This window comes from Cyprinus carpio, chromosome B22, assembly GCF_018340385.1.
Source record: "Cyprinus carpio isolate SPL01 chromosome B22, ASM1834038v1, whole genome shotgun sequence".
Taxonomy (NCBI): Eukaryota; Metazoa; Chordata; class Actinopteri; order Cypriniformes; family Cyprinidae; genus Cyprinus; species Cyprinus carpio.
This window is the reverse complement of record NC_056618.1, coordinates 11,040,490-11,046,407: the sequence shown is the minus strand read 5'-3', so window position 1 is coordinate 11,046,407 and position 5,918 is coordinate 11,040,490. Positions and strand designations below refer to the sequence as shown.

At 37.8% G+C, this 5,918-nt stretch overlaps 1 pseudogene; it reads left to right on the top strand.

Moving 5' to 3' along the window:
- Nucleotides 1–1,433: 1,433 nt before the first annotated feature.
- Nucleotides 1,434–3,615, top strand: LOC122141608 (annotated as a pseudogene).
- Nucleotides 3,616–5,918: the final 2,303 nt, after the last annotated feature.

Here is a 5,918-nt window from a genome sequence, read left to right as displayed (position 1 = left end):
CACACCCCACTGTGAACACACAGACCCAGAAGCATGGGGTTTCAATTCTATGCTGCTGCACCCGGTGGCCAGGTTGGGTTTCAGTGCCTTGCTCAAGGGCAAACCCTCGTCGTGGATTAGTTGCCAGCCCCAAGACTCGAACCCACAACATTAGGGTTCGAGTTAACTCTCCTCTAACCGCACTAGGCCCACGACTTCCCCGAATGCCCTAAATTTTTAACAAAATTATTTTTAAAAATGGTATAGTAGGATGTTTATTTAATTTGTTTTTATGTCTTAGAATACATGCAAAATAAATTAATTATCCTTCTGCTTGCCATCTGTGTCATAAGTGAAAATCATGACCTTGATTTTAAAGTCTCTGTTTTTCTATCAGGTGCAGAATTTTTTATCGCACTTAAGCATAGCAGATGTTCCATAAAAATTGCCTCGGTAAGTAAAAAATAAAAAAATGCAAGGTCTTTAAAGTAAAAAGCGAATTTTAGATACAGTTTTTTCCTTCATTTAATAGTACAAACTGTAATGAAGGTAAATGAAAATTTAATTGCGGTGCAGAGAGTTTTTCCGCGGGGGCTAGATACAGGTGTGCCAAGCACTGATCTTTGCATACCCCTCCAGCAATATGCATTTGTGACCCTGGTTCTGGTTTATGGACATCAGATCCTGGAGAGCTGAACATGGGGTTTTGATGTTGCTGATTTTTAAAGATCCCTTTCTTATATTCCCTCTTTTCCACAAATACTTAACCTGAACTGTTGTTCGTGGAATCTGAATTCAAGACATGGCTAAAAACACAATCTCTTCTACTCTTCAACTAATCACTATCTAGTTTCCCTGAAAAAAATGCCTTTAAGACATAACTTTCTCTTTTTCTTTTTCTATTGGCAGCACATTGTGTGTGTGTTGTTTGTGCATATTTAGATATATATAATAGATATATATATATTATATATATATATATATATTTATATATTATATATTATATTATAGCCTGCTGCATAGGCCTAACCGAGACTTGTCATAGCACTTTGCATAATATTGCTCTTTGTTTAGTTTTCCGAATGCTTCTATTGTTCTCCATTTGTTAGGCTTTGGATACAAGCGTCCTGCTAATGACTAAAATGTTAACTGTAAACTGATCTTAATTTTAAGGGTTTGATTGTTCAATATCCACTTCCTAGATGTTCTATTTTTATTCGACATAACATTGATAATGATTCGCAGTGTTTTCCTGTTCCCTGTCAAATGTAACATCATCGAGTTTATATGATATTTAATATGTTTATATGAATATTAATCAGATGAAAAACCTCAAGAGGAACCTTTTATTAATGCACACACTCATATTCAGGAGATCGTTTTTCCTGAAACATTACAGCGTTTTAGAAAACCTCTGAGTCAGTCGAGACGAGAAACAATTCAGATACTTGCTAAATGATCAACACGCGAGCTGAAGACAGTTGCAGCAGAGACAGATGAGCGAATGGAACGCAGCCCTTCTACGTCAGAAGGGGCGTGGTCATATGAAACGCTTGTTCTTCCGGACCGGTTAGCTGCTGCTGTTAGTCGTACAGAAATAGGTAACTAAATGTTTGTTTGATGGTAGTATTTGTTATAATCACGATACGCATTCGGAACGCATAATATATTACGCTGTATTTCGGCCGCGTGAGCCGGAACGGCTATATCGCTGAAACTGACAGTTCGCAAAACGTAAACAGCTCGCTATTCGCAAACGAGCTGTTCGTTAAATCACTCCGTACGGGACTGTTTAGAAATAACGGTAAAAACAATACTGTTAACTACATCAGCCGTCATTAATTTGATACTTGACATGAACATATTGTCCGCGACAATTTATTAGTGCTGTGTGTTATCAACGTTTTAAGAACAAAAGGCAGCAGCGGATCTATATGGCCTGCCATAGTATCCATGGGCTTGGGAACTGAAATATGCAAAAATAAGAGTTTATTGAAGAGAACATGATCCAAGAATCCTGCGGTATGAAACCTAAGATAACTTTTAAGAAAGACAAAGAGGTTGGTGTTTATTCTTGATTCTTCATTGAAGAAAGAAACAGGTTGCAATACCATTTATCAAATAATGTATGGACAGATACATGACAAAATAGCCTTGTACAGCAGTTCTGCTACATGCATTAATGTTTGAACAATTTGGGTGATGTAAAGTTTTATAATGGGTGACACTGGACCACAAAAGCAGTCATAAGTAGCACGGGTATATTTATAGCAATCGCCAACAATACAGTTCAATCTTTTATGCCAGAAATCTTAAGGATATTAAGTAAAGATCATGTTCCATGCAGATATTTTGCAAATTTCCTACTGTAAATGTATCAAAACTTACATTTTTGATTAGTGTTATGCATTGCTAAGAACTTCATTTGGACAACTTTAAAGGCGATTTTGCACCCTCAGATTCCAGATTGTCAAATAGTTGTATCTCAGCCAGTTGTTTCTCTTGTCATACCCTAACAAATCATATATCAATGGAAAGCTTATCAATTCAGTTTTCGGATGATGCATAAATCTCAATTTTGATTAAAAAAATAACCCTTATTGCTGGTTTTGTGGTCCAGGGTAACATTCGAGTGTGTAGCATTTCACATATTTTCACCGCACAGTTAAACAATTATTTATTATGTTCATTTAGGTGTAATGGAGGTGAAAGAGGAACGTAAAAACCTGAATGAGGTGGAGGAGCAACATCATCACTCCATCACTGACGAAAAACCTTTGGTCCTCTCACAGAAAACAATCAAAATCAAGAAGACTTACATCTGCCCCCAGTGCGGAAAAAGTTTTGCAGGTAAATCACGACTCGAGCGCCACATACGAATTCACACCGGAGAAAAACCGTACACGTGTTTTGTGTGCGCAAAGAGTTTCGCGTGCAAAGAAAGACTCGACAGGCATGTGAAAATCCACACCGGAGAGAAGCCTTTCATTTGTGAATGGTGCGGAAAGCGCTTGGCGTGTAAAACGAGACTCAAGAGGCACGTGATAACCCACACTGGAAAAAAGCCTTACGCATGCTTGCATTGCGAAAGGAGCTTCACGACGAACACAAACCTGCAGCGGCATGTCAAACTCCACACTGGAGAAAGGCCGCACACGTGCCAAGAGTGTGGAAAGAGCTTCATACGCAAGGAAAAGCTCAGGTTTCACATGACGATCCACACTGGAGAGAGCGAATCTTTTACAGTTGCGCATCAATGCGAAGAGTTTCACACATCAACGGTCAAAGATCACCAGCTCTCTCATGCCGCGGAGAGGTCTTTTAACTGTGATCAATGCGGTAATGATTTTATTAACTACTACTTTGAAGGGCACTTGAGAGTTCATTCAGGTGAAGCCTTTCTTGTGTTCTCTGTGCGGGAAAGGGTTTTGCACGAGTGGACTTCTTTAAAAGGCATCAGGAGGTCCATGAGTGGTGTGTGAAAGGATCACGTGTACTATATGAGTCTGCGGGAAGGCTTTTGTTACCCGTCACGATTGGCTCAAGCGTAGCACCAGGAGTTCACACACTGGAGAGAAACCGGTACAGAGTGCTCGCTTTGTGTGGAAGAGATTTGCTCAGTCGCGCCGCACCTAAGAAAGCACGAGAGAGAAACCTACACACCACCGAGAGCCATCTGGTAGTAAGCGATCAAATCATCTACTGATTCAAGTGGTAAAAAATGCAGCAGTCAAAGAAGGTATCGCGGGAATCTGAATCCCAAAAAGAATAAAGAGTGACTTTCTTGTTGGGGCAGACGCACATTTTCAACTTGGCCCAAAAGCCTGAATAATGTAAATAAACCATTCTATCATTGAAGTCTATACCGTTGCGTCTTCATTCATGTGACCAGATGTCAGGCTGCGCGCTGTTTCACTAACCCCTGCAGTACAACTGTGGAATAACATAATCAGAGGGGTGTTATGTTTTCTATTAAAGCATTTGTTGATTTTAAATAATGTCTTCCCTTACGAGAATTAACCAAAGGTTTTACTTACAAAAAAACCCCCAAAAAAACATGGTTACTATAGTTTAACCATGGTTTTGCTGCAGTAACTATAGTTTAACCATGGTATTTGTAGTAAAACTGTGAATAAACAAAAAAAAAAAAATACATACCACACTTTTACTACAATGAAACCAAGGTTAATTCTCAAAAGGGTTTTTTTAATTTTTTTTTTTTATGTGTTTGCAGCAGTTCTTTCTGCACACATTCTTTGCCTCCTTATTGCCCGTTTTCTGACAAAATAAATAAATAAAAAGTCCCTCAGTATGTGTTTTATGTCCTGCTGACACCTGGGCGGCGAACATGAAGAAGCAAAAGTTGGTGAACGTGGGGAGAAACTGAGCCTTCACAACTGAAACCAAACATTTAACAGGCTCCACGTGTCTTTTATTTCAAAAATACACAATACATGTCAAGGTACACTTTTCTGCCACTGCAGAGGCGTTTTATATTCAGTTGCATCTCCTTGCGTTGTATTTTTCTACTCCATAGTGGCGGAAACTGCCTTCGAGTTTTTTGTGGTCCCCGCCATGAAACTTAGAAAAGATGATTCTGGAGGCGTGAAATGATGTAGTTTCATTTTGAATTTCTTTTTTTTAAGTGGGGTCATATTCCATTGTAAACAGAAGATGCCGTCACGGAAATGTTAATATCTTTATTTATATCATTATAAATATCTTATTTTATTTTTCATCTGGGAAATCATGACATTGATGTTAGCGTTTCATACTACAAACGGTTTATTTCTTAGTTCTATATGAATAATAGTAAATGAATAAAACAGTACCTACGTATTTAGTGAAAAGGATGACTATGGAAGTAAATAATATTTTTAATGATTGCAAAGTCTTATAGTGATAGCTAGCACAATATGGATGATTTGTCAAATATTATCAGAGTGGTTTAGTTGAGGTAACTTCCAAGTTTTCGCGCTCATTTTGTTTGAAAACGGCCGTAACGGGTCATCGGTGAACGCACAAGCACGTCATACGCTGGTCATTTCCCGAAGTACCATAATGAACTGTTTGGTTTTGAGTATAATTAACTGAAAGTAAAGATAACACGCAGATTTAATAATTAACTGATTTAATCATTGTGAATAGATCGCCGAGTTTCATTCAGTAAAAGGGTCAGTATGATTCCAAACGAATAAATTTCCGATTACGTAATGCTCAAGGGCACCTCAGTCGTAGTATTGCCAGCCCAAGACTCGAACCCACAACCTTAGGGTTCGGAGTTAAACTCTCTAACCACTAGGCCACGACTTCCCCGAATGCTAAATTTTAACAAAAATTATTTTTAAATGTTATATTAGGATTTTATTTAATTTTTTTTATGTCTTAAAATACATGCAAAATAAATGAATGATCCTCTGCTGCCATCTAGTTGTCATAGTGAGAATATCATGACCTTGATTTTAAAAGTATCTGTTTTTCTATCAGGTGGCAGAATTTTTCCACTTAAGCATAGCAGATTTTCCATAAAATGTCTCTGTAAGTAAAAATAAAAAAATGCAAATGTTCTTTAAAGCGAATTTTAGATACAGTTTTCTCATTTAATATAAAAATGTAAATGAAGGTAAATGAAAAATATTAATTGCTTGCAGAGAGTTTTCCGCGGGGGCTAGAATACAAGGGGTGCAAGCACTGATCTTGCATACCCCTCAGCAAATATGCAGTTGTGACCCTGGTTCTGGTTTATGACATCAGATCCTGGAGAGCTGAACAGGGTGTTTGATTGCTGATTTTTAAAGTCTTTCTTATATTCCTCTTCCACAAATACTTAACCTGAACTGTTTGTTAGTTTGAATCTGAATTCAAGAAATGGCTAAAAACACATCCTCTTCTATCTTCAACTAGCACTATCTAGTTCTCTTGAAAAAAGGCCTTCATAG